An 11447-nucleotide genomic window follows, 5' to 3' on the forward strand; every position below is an offset into this window, starting at 1 on the left:
ACATTTCTCTTTGTGGAAATCTCACTGTAATGGCACCTCTATAACATAACAAGCTACAGATAAGTCAAATGAGGCACACACGATGTTCCCAGGACTATATAGGCATTTCACTTCACATGCAACATTTGACAGTGTCATACCACTACCACTACTATGTGTTTGATACATTACTAACCGTTGCTCTGGTAGTGATAACGCAATGCCCCATCGACAGCTGTGATGCCGAGATGATCTTCTGGCTGTTGGTGGAGGTGGCACGGTTTGGATGCTGAGCGAAGAGAGTCACACCGACGCCTGAAGTGCTCTGAAAAACAAGCAGGATACACACCTTATCAAACGACACAACGCAATACATCCAGCCGCTTCCATTTAGACGACGTGGCATTGATCGCAATGTTTTGAGTGAAACAGCAAAACTGACTAGACAGAGCATCGTATGACATCCAAAGTCCCATCAGTCCTTATAGAACTGGTTCTAATGAGGCTATTTTTTACTCAAAAGCCCTAAAGTGCGATAGCATTGAATGTCTTAGCTGCTGGGCAATGCAAGGACAGACGGCCCTTGCATTGCCAAGAGAACTACATGTAAACAACAGACAACGTCTCGTCGTGAATTCTTGTTTGAACAGGCCTGTAGTTGAGTGGTGCTAGGGAAAATTCTGGGTTGTCTAGTATGTGTGCTCGAAATGCAGTAAACAAATTGTTTATATTATTCTCGGACTACATTTAGCTCTCCTCCGAGTCAACCCCTAGCAGCTGGTGAAATCACACACACGACCATGCATGCTAGCTACAGAAAGCAATATATTTGCACCAGGAAGACGTTGAAAGGAGTACCATGAGTTATTTAGAGGTTACGGTACGGAGGGAGGGTGTCTACACACCTGATGCACGCCAAAAACATACGGATTAGTATATCCAAAGGCACAACAAGACCTAAGTATGGGGAAAGTGAATCAATGAAATAATCCATCAAAGCAATGAAGTTGTTAAAAGTAAGCACTTCCCTGGAGGGACTTTCTGGCACGACACCGGCGCGGGACTGACTGAGTCGAACGTCTCCTTGACGACGCCCTGTCAATCAAAAAAATATTCTAAAGAATGTCAACTGTCAATCAACCCAGATAACAGCGCTCATTGGTCATTTAAACTATTTTAATAGCACTTTAAAACAAGGGGTCAGTCCCAAAAAAATACCAGGGTTGAAAGGGGCGGGAAACTATCGTTTGAAAGAAACAGAGCATGCATGGCATGAATTGCTTCGGAGGTACATTGCTTTAAAAGTCGCACATAGAGAAGCATGGGAAAAGGCACTCTACTTCCTACTTCCGCCGCGTTGATGACGACGTCCCACCCCCCACCGTTGCATCACAACAGAGTAGAACGTACCTTATCCCCTTACTTACTGTATCATTGCACTAAACACATGATTAGCACTAAACACATGATTAGCACTAAACACATTGTAGAGCTCTGATAGAGCACATGATTAGCACTAAACACATGATTAGCATTAAACACATGATTAGCACTAAACACATGAATAGCACTAAACACATGAATAGCACTAAACACATGAATAGCACTAAACACATGATTAGCACTAAACACATGATTAGCACTAAACACATGAATAGCACTAAACACACGATTAGCACTAAACACATGATTAGCACTAAACACATGATTAGCACTAAACACATGATTAGCACTAAACACATGATTAGCACTAAACACATGATTAGCACTAAACACATGATTAGTGATTAGCACTAAACACATGATTAGCACTAAACACACGATTAGCACTAAACACACGATTAGTGATTAGCACTAAACACATGATTAGCACTAAACACATGATTAGCACTAAACACATGATTAGCACTAAACACATGATTACTTTACTTTACTTTACTTTACTTTATTTGTTCAGGACATTGCACATTAATGAACACATACATACATGTACATATATGTAAACATGCCAGATTGTAGCCCAAGGGCTAATTTCAATCTAGTGTCCAATAGGCAGGCTAGATGTTTACAAGCAATAGACTTTAAAATAAAACAGACTGTTAGTAACAAAAGAAATAAAACCCACTAAACACATTGTAGAGCTCTGATAGAGCACATGATTAGCACTAAACACATTGGCCTCTGGCCTGGGGTTAAATGCAGCAGGTGTTTGGTGGAGAGAGAGAGGGGGGGGGGGGGCAAGCCCAGGGCCAGCGAGTTAGGTCTGATCTTCAATGAAAGAGAGAGAGAGAGAGAGAGAGAGAGAGAGAGAGAGAGAGAGAGAGAGAGAGAGAGAGAGAGAGAGAGAGAGAGAGAGAGAGAGGGAGAGAGAGAGAGAGAGAGAGAGAAAGAGAGAGATGAGATGAGAGGGGGGGGGCAAGCCCAGGGCCAGCGAGTTAGGTCTGATCTTCAATGAGAGAGAGAGCGAGAGCAAGCGAGAGAGAGAGAGAGAGAGAGAGAGAGAGCGAGAGAGAGAGAGAGAAGAGAGAAAGAGAGAGAGAGAGAGAGAGGGACAGAGAGTGGGACAGAGAAACAGCGAGAGAGAGTGAGAGAGAGAGATAGAGAGAGAGAGAGAGAGAGAGAGAGAGAGAGAGAGAGAGAGAGAGAGAGAGAGAGAGAGAGATGAGATGAGAGGGGGGGGGCAAGCCCAGGGCCAGCGAGTTAGGTCTGATCTTCAATGAGAGAGAGAGCGAGAGCAAGCGAGAGAGAGAGAGAGAGAGAGAGAGAGAGAGAGAGAGAGAAAGAGAGAGAGAGAGAGAGAGAGGGACAGAGAGTGGGACAGAGAAACAGCGAGAGAGAGCAAGAGAGAGAGAGAGAGAGAGAGAGAGAGAGAGTGAGACAGAGAGAGAGTGAGAGAGAGAGATAGAGTGAGAGAGAGAGATAGAGAGAGAGCGAGAGAGAGTGAGAGAGAGAGATAGAGAGAGAGAGAGAGAGAGAGAGAGAGAGAGAGAGAGAGAGAGAGAGAGAGAGAGCAAGCGAGAGATGAGAGAGAGAGAGAGAGAGAGAGCCCAGGGCCAGTGAGTTTGGTGTCCAGTCCTCACAGAAACATTGGGCTGCCTGCTGCACTCTACATGCATCAACAGAACTCATTCAAATTCAAAACATTCACACCCAACAAATTCACATCTGTGGTGATTTAACAAGTTGATGTTGTTTGCCGCAGATTGGTCTGGCGAAAAATCATAGAGGCAGAATGTTCTCGGGGATGGATGGATAACAAATACCACGTGCGTCAGAAATCAAATGGGTACTTTACGGTACAGTTACCCTATGTAATTACTGTGTACTTTCTGTGTAACAACAGGGTAACAGAGAGAAGTTACATGTATCTAAAGGGTAAAAAGGGGGTAATTACAACATAAATACCATTAATGGGGTAACAACAGGGTAACAGAGAGAAGTTTGATGATTAGATGGTTATAAAATACCCAGTAGTTTCATAGTAATTCTTGAGATATGTGTATAACATGGTATGTTCTTTGTAATTATCCCCTTTTACCTGCTATATACCATGTAACGTCTTTCTGTTACCCTGCTGTTACACAGAAAGTACACAGTAATTACTGTACTGTAAAGTAAAGCGTTACCATCAAATGCTATTACAGTCAACAAACAGACCCTTCAGCAGTCAAAAGCAGAGATGTAGAAAGTAGATGTATGAGTATTGGGGTTTTTTGTGATCATCTTTTCACATCCATAACAGGCTCTGGTACATGTGAATTACAGCATATATTCCCTCGAGTCCATATAGTCCATCTTATGAGTACAAATGTCAAGATTTGGCCTGCAAGGATATAACAGGAAAAAAGACATGTTCAAGTTCAAGTTGGTTTATTGTCAATTTCTTTACATGCACTGGTCATACAAAAAATTTGAAATTACGTTTCTTGCTTTCCCATGCAGACATAGACTAATCTAGGTAAGGACATAGACAGTATAGACATAGACAGTACTCATACATGGACATAAGACAGTATGGACATACAGTAGACAGTGCTCATACAGACATTTTACACACAGAGGACTGAATGCCCTTCAGATGGCAATTTGACATGTCTCCAAAAACAAATCTGTAACTCTGTGAGTTTTTGTCATTGAAACATATACGTGTCAGAACAGTACTTGGTGGGGTGAGGCAAAAAACAATGTTCAGGACAAGCACAGTTCAGGGTATCAGTGGGCAAAAAATGAAAGGCAGGTCATCACAAAAATATTCAAGTGGCAAAAAGGTCAAAACACAGGAAGGTCACAGTGGCAAAATGCTCCGAAAATCCATAAACCAAAAATAGGCACAAGTGGCAAAAACTCCAAGACAGTTAGAACAGTTCAAAATCAAAATGCAAAGCTCACGTGGCAAAAAACTCCAGAACAGTCAAAATGGTTCAAAAATCAAGATGCGAGGCACACATGGCAAAAACTCAAAGCTCAGTTCCAAACAGTAGTCCAATGCAAAGCACATGTGGCAAAAATCCAAAAGTTCATAAAAAAGGAAAAATTCTCAAAAGCAGTCCAAAAACTCACGTGGCACTTGATCAGGATCAGGGCATGACAAGAATGTTTCACATACAGACAGAAAACAACAAACTTGCAATGAGCAGAGTCCCATGTCAGGATTTAAAGCCGAGGGTGATTAGGAGAGTTGACACAGGTGAAGCTGAAACCAGGCTGGTGATAGGTTGTTGGAAGAGTGGTGGAAGTTCAGCGCCTAGGCCACCAGAGGGCATGGTCACAAGGAAACCATGGAGTGGAAAGTGCAGGGCTACCACTGCGTACAGTCAGGACCGGAGCGTGACAATAAGTCACACCATTAGAAACCTCAAACCTTCCAGATTTCAAATATATATATATATATATATATATATGTATATATATATATATATATATATATATATATATATTAAATAAATTATATAGCTGGCCCAATTTAAAGAAAGTGAAAAGAAATCTTTGCATATTCTGTACTCTCTGCCTGTAGCAGTCACACCTATAGCTATTCACATGTAAAGTACCAGTGCTTGAGTGGCTATTCAGAGGTGACAACACGCCCCTTTCAGCTAGGCAAAACACAGTGTCCTGCCACAGGACAAAGAGAGTGACAGTTGGGTGTGCTATCAGAGCACATGGAGATTGACAGGGGGGTGTGGGTCATTAGAGGTTTTTCACACCTATCTCATTAGTATTCAAATGAGACAGGCAGTGGCAGTGGCATAGTCTTGCTTTTTTGCATTTTGTATGAAAACAACAAAACATTTCTAAATGCCCTTTTTACTTTTATGCAGCCAGCACATTTGTTTACAACATTCAAACTTCAAAAGTCTTGGCTAGATATATTTATTGTGTGTTTTCTTGCACTTTTTGAAGACCTCTGAAACCTGTTTTTTGTACAGTTGTGTTTATACTCAATTTAAATAAAACACGTTTGTATGACATCCAATTTTCTTTCAGATTATTTCTTGTCAGGTTTTTCAGAATAAAACCATATATTCCACTTTTGCATAGATGCTTACTGTTAGTTGAAAATACTTGAAAATGTCAGGGTGGTGCAAGCAGCCTAAAAGCCTCTGAAAGGCCTTAGACCTCAGAGGGTTAAAGTGCAAGACTGGACAACAGAAGATACATTAAGAGGAGGTATTTTGTTGTGCTTTTTTCTAAAAGTCCTTTATAGCGTTCTGACATGGTAATAGTAGCATTTGAAGAAAAAATAAATATTAAAATAGGTCTATCAAGTACACCAGCAGCAGTGAGTGTGTGTGTGTGTGTGTGTGTGTGTGTGTGTGTGTGTGTGTGTGTGTGTGTGTGTGTGTGTGTGTGTGTGTGTGTGTGTGTGTGTGTGTGTGTGTTGTGTGTGTGTGTATGTGTGTGTGTTGTGTGTGTGTGTGTGTGTGTGTGTGTGTGTGTGTGTGTGTGTGTGTGTGTGTGTGTGTGTGTGTGTGTGTGTGTATGAGTTGTGTGTCAGTGTGTATGTTTGGGTTTAGTGCAGAAAGTGCTGTGTGCTTGTGTGTGTGTGTGTGTGTGTGTGTGTGTGTGTGTGTGGTGTGTGTGTGTGTGTGTGTGTGTGTGTGTGTGTGTGTGTGTGTGTGTGTGTGTGTGTGTGTGTGTGTGTGTGTGTGTGTGTGTGTGTGTGTGTGTGTCTGTGTGTGTCTGTGTGTGTGTGTGTGCGTGTGCATGTTTTGAGTTAGTGGAGGTTGAAAGTTCAGTCACAGATGTAGTAGTGCAGGTGGAATGTTCAGTCGCAGATATGGTGGTGGGGATGAGGGGGGGGGGTTGTCAGTGGCCTGGCTGGCTAGAGGCTGACAGTGGAGGGAGAGTGGGTTGAGTGTTCAGTATCTTGATTGCTTGGTGCATCGAGCTGCTTGCAAGCCTGGTGGTACGGGAACGGAGGCGCCTGTACCTCTTTCCAGAGGGCAGGAGGCTGAACACTTTGTGTGCACGGTGGCTTGTGTCTATGATGATCATCAGTGCTTTCCGGGTGAGGCGTGCGGTGTAAATGTCCTGCAGGGAGGGGAGTGGTACTCCAATGATCTTCTTCGCTGTGTTCACAACACGCTGGAGTGTCTTCCTGTGCAGCTTCCTCCCCACACTGTGATGCAGCTGGACACGACGCTCTCTATGGTTCCTCTGTAGAATGTTGTCATGATGGAGGGTGTAGCACTTGCCTTCTTTAGTTTGCGCAAGAAGTAGAGACGCTGATGGGCTTTCTTCGCCAGTGATGTAGTGTTGGTGGTCCAAGAGAGGTCGTCGCTGATGTGCACTCCAAGGAACTTGGTGCTGCTCACTCTCTCCACAGCATCACCGTCGATGGTCAGTGGTGGCAGTTGTTTTTGGACCCTCTGAAAGTTGACAACAATCTCCTTGGTCTTGTTGACATTCAGCAGGAGGTTGTTGTCTTTGCACCATCTGGCCAGCAGGTCTACTTCTTCTCTGTAGTGCCCTTAGTGATGAGGCCCACCAGTGTTGTATCATCCGCAAACTTCACTAGATGGTTAGTGCTGTGGGTCATTGTGCAGTCATGTGTCAGCAGCGTGAACAGCAGGGGGCTGAGAACACAACCTTGCGGAGCCCCCGTGCTCAGGGTCAGGGTGCTTGAGGTGTTATTCCCTACCTGGACTGCTTGTGGTCTCTGCATCAGGACGTCCAGCAGCCAGTTGCAGAGGGAGGTGCTGAAACCTAGTTTGTCCAGTTTCCTGATGAGTTGTTGTGGTATTATGGTATTGAATGCTGAACTGAAGTCAATGAACAGCATTCTCACATATGAGTCTTTATTGTCCAAGTGGGTGAGTGCTGGATGGAGGGCAGAGCAAATTGCATCCTCCGTGGATCGCTTGGCTCGGTATGCGAACTGGTAGGGGTCCAGGGTGGGGGGTAGGGTGGCTTTGATGTGTGACAGGACTAGCCGTTCGAAGCACTTCATGATTATGGGCGTCAGTGCTACAGGACGGTAGTCATTGAAGCATGATGGTGATGATTTCTTCGGCACGGGTATGATGGTAGCAGCTTTGAAAAGTGATGGGATGACTGCTTGCTCCAGAGAGAAGTTAAAGATGTCTGTGAAGACATCCTTCAGCTCTTCTGCACAATCCTTCAACACTCGGCCAGGTATGTTGTCTGGGCCAGCTGCTTTGCGTGGGTTGATGGTGGCCAGTGTCCTCTTCACACTGGCAGAGGACAGGTACAGGGTTTGATCATGGGGGGGAGGGGGAGTTTTCTGTGGATGAGTGTCATTTTGTGCTTCAAAACGGGCAAAGAAACTGTTCAGGTCGTTTAGCAGAGAGGTGTTGTTGTCACAGCTTTGTGGTGCAGGCTTATAGTCCGTGATGGCCTGTATGCCCTGCCACAGGCTCTGTGCATCTCTGCTGTCTTTGAAGTGTGTTGTTATTTTGTCCGAGTATTCCTTTTTTGCTTTCCTGATGCCCTGGGACAGGTTTGCCCTTGCTGTTTTTAGGCCAGCTACATCTCCTGCTCTGAAGGCTTTGTCTCTGGCCCTCAGCAGTCGGTGAACGTCTCCTGTGAACCATGGCTTCTGGTTGGCCCTGGTGGTGATGTGTTTTATTTCTGTAACATCATCGATGCATTTTGTGATGTAGGAGGTCACGGTGTCTGTGTACTCCTCAATGACAATGTGGTTGCTGTGGCTGGCAGCTGTTTTGAAAATGTCCCAATCTGTGGTTTTCAAAGCAGTCTTGTAGTCGTGAGACGGCCCCCTCTGGCCATGTTCTCACCTCCTTCAGAACTGGTTTGGTGAGTTTTGCCCTTTGTCTGTAAGCTGGCAGTAGCAGGATCGTTAAGTGGTCTGACAGTCCGATGTGGGGGATGGGCTTTGCCTTGTATGCTCCTTTCTGTGGGGTGTAAACAAGGTCTAGGGTGTTTTGTCCTCTTGTTGGGAAGTTAACATGTTGGTGACATTTTGGAAGTACTGTTTTGAGATTTCCGTGGTTAAAATCTCCCAAGACCACTGTGAAGGCATCTGGGTGTGCATCTTGTTGTTCACTGATGCCCAGCTCGTTCAGTGCCTCGCTTCTGACGCTGCTGTTGTTGCTAGGAGCGAGGTAAACTGCGACTAGTAGAATAGCGGATATTTATCTGGGTAAATAGAAGGGTCGGCACTTGATGATCATGAACTCCACTAGTGGAGAGCAGTGCCTCTGTACCACCGTAGCATTTTTGCACCAAGCATCATGTGTGTAAACACATATTCCTCCCCCTCGTTTTTTCTCTGCAAGGGCTCTGTCCGCTCGGTGGCACGTTAGTTGTTCCAGTTGTAAAGCCGAGTCGGGTATGCCGTTGTTCAGCCATGATTCCGTGAACACAGTCACGCAGCAGTTCCTCACGGTTTTGTTCGCTGATCTTAGTAGCCGTATGTCATCCATCTTATTGTCCATAGATCTTACGTTTGCCAAGAGGATTGATGGTATTGCTGGACGAGTTGGGTTGGCTGCAAGCCGTGTTTCGATGCCACCTCCTTTGCCCCTCTTCCTAATTCTGGAGCATCGCTTTCGGCGTCTCCGTGTAGGTGAGGCAGACAGATCTGATGTATGCCGCCGAAGTATTCCCAGTTCTTCCAGCGTCTCTGTTGGTATATCCAATACATTGCTTAAGTTGTCCATTCTTATCTGCAACATCTGTTGCCGACTGTACGTGCGTTCCGACATAGTTTCCGACGATAGACATTTCGAAAGACACATTTGAACACAAATAAACACTGCAAGTTGGGAGAGCAAGGAGTCGCTGCAAACTGCGTGCGCCACGTCCGGAAGCTATGTTGTGACATAGAAATAAAAAGTAGGAGTATTGTTATGAATGTTATTACAACACTAGTAGTTAAGTAATACAAAGTTGCACTTAAATGATCATACCACTAGTGTTGCATTCATAACAGTATTTCCAATTCTACGTAATACATTTCTGCAGTAATGTTTTCAAAAACTAACTGTATAGCTAAGCCCACAGCTGTGTCGGTACAGTAGATTGCAACTTTTCAAGCAGAGCAACAGTTCTCATCACTGCTCCGTGTGTGTGTGTGTGTGTGTGTGTGTGTGTGTGTGTGTGTGTGTGTGTGTGTGTGTGTGTGTGTGTGTGTGTGTGTGCGTGCGTGCGTGCGTGCGTGTTTTAAAGCAGGGCAATGTGTCTCATCATTGACCTGTGTGAGTCAAAACATAATGAGAAGGGCCACGACTTCAGAGTAGCTTTTAAAGTCTGAGTAGTGTTGGCAAGATAATGGTTACAGTCTGAGTAGTGTTGGCAAGATAATGGTCCTGGAGAGGGAACAAAGCCCTGCTGTTGTATTGTGTGTCTGACAGAGACGTATTAAAGAGGCAGCGGCTCTCTTCATCAACTGGACTCCAGTCGCTGCACAGCATTTATCATAGCCGGGCCGGATCAATCCCCAATAGCAATTAAGAGGACTGAGTAGCAAGGAGTAGCAAGCCGAGCTAAACACAACAGGAGTAGCGAGCCACTAAACTCAAGATGAGTAGCGAGCCGCTAAACACAACAGGAGTAGCAAACCGCTAAACACAAGAGGAGTAGCAAGGAGTAGCATCCATTCTGGAAATAAACTACTAAAAACATGCAAAAAATATGTATGCAAAAACTGAGATTAAGAAAAAAATATATTTTCTCTGTCCGGACCTCCCTAATTTTTAGAGAAAATATATATTTTTCTTAATCTCAGTTTTTTCATACATATTTTTTGCATGTTTTTAGTAGTTTATTTCCAGAAATTGATGTTGCCCATTCACAAAAGTCACCTTTTTCATGAATACTTACCACCACTATCACATTCTAAGTATTCATCATTATGGTCATACTTGGTCATAATAGTAAATGTTAGTTTATTATTTAGCAAATATTCATGAAAAGACCAAAATTGGCAGAAGACAGCACAGTTTCAATGATCAGCTTAGTAGTTGCAATAGATACTCTGGGCACCATCCTACACAGTGCACCTTTAAAAAAAAATCTGCGGACGCACTGTGGACCTCCCTTATTTTAAACTCCTGGCTACGGCCATGCAGGGCGGTAAGGCGTTGCGGAACAGCCGCGCTTTTTACCGGCGTCAGTGAAAATACATTGAAACATATCTGTCCTTACACACCAACCGGCGGTAGTCGGGCGTCAGCGGCGCCAAGCTACATTTGGAAAATAGAACTCGGGCGTATTTTTCACGCCAGCGACCGGCGGTGTCTCATTCAAATGAATGGCAAAGTAGCACTCTAGCTTTGGCTGTGGGGGGGGGGTTGACCGCGCACGCCGACGCTGTCAGTGTGAAAGGCAGAGAAAAACACACCGGCCGAAACTAAGCAGAAAGACCGAGTTTGTCCCGCAACCGTTCCGTTCCGCTTTGGTATCTTTTGCCCCTTAGAGAGAGAGAGAGAGAGAGAGAGAGAGAGAGAGAGAGAGAGGAGAGAGAGAATGTTAAGGCCTTGTACTCTCTGTTCTCACTCTTGGCAGGAAGGATCTGACTCTTACAGTTTTTACAGCTGCTGCAGCAGGGAACTTGCCTGTTTAACACCAGACCTAATCACAAGTGAGATTAGGTCTGGGGAGTTGCCTATTGTACATTCCAGACTGCCAGACTGTCTTTCAGATCAAATCGATTGTGTAGAACTAAAGACAGTATGGGAGTTCCCAGGCTAGCAGGGAACTGGGTGCCATCCATTTCACATGGCTGCTTAAAACACTTGCGCATATGGAGTAGGCCTACCTATTTTACACCGAAGCAAAAGAGAAAAAGAGAGAGAGAGAGAATATGAGGGGGGGCAGAGAAAATGGAAAAGGAGAGGTGAAAACGACAACGAGAGAAGCGTTGCACACACTGCAGACAAGTGCAGTCAAGTACAGAGACCCTGACTAAGGCCTTGGCACCCCTTCAAATCCAGAGAGGAATATCACACACAGACACACACACACACACACACACACACACACAC

This window comes from Engraulis encrasicolus, chromosome 24 (genome assembly GCF_034702125.1).
Source record: "Engraulis encrasicolus isolate BLACKSEA-1 chromosome 24, IST_EnEncr_1.0, whole genome shotgun sequence".
NCBI lineage: Eukaryota > Metazoa > Chordata > Actinopteri > Clupeiformes > Engraulidae > Engraulis > Engraulis encrasicolus.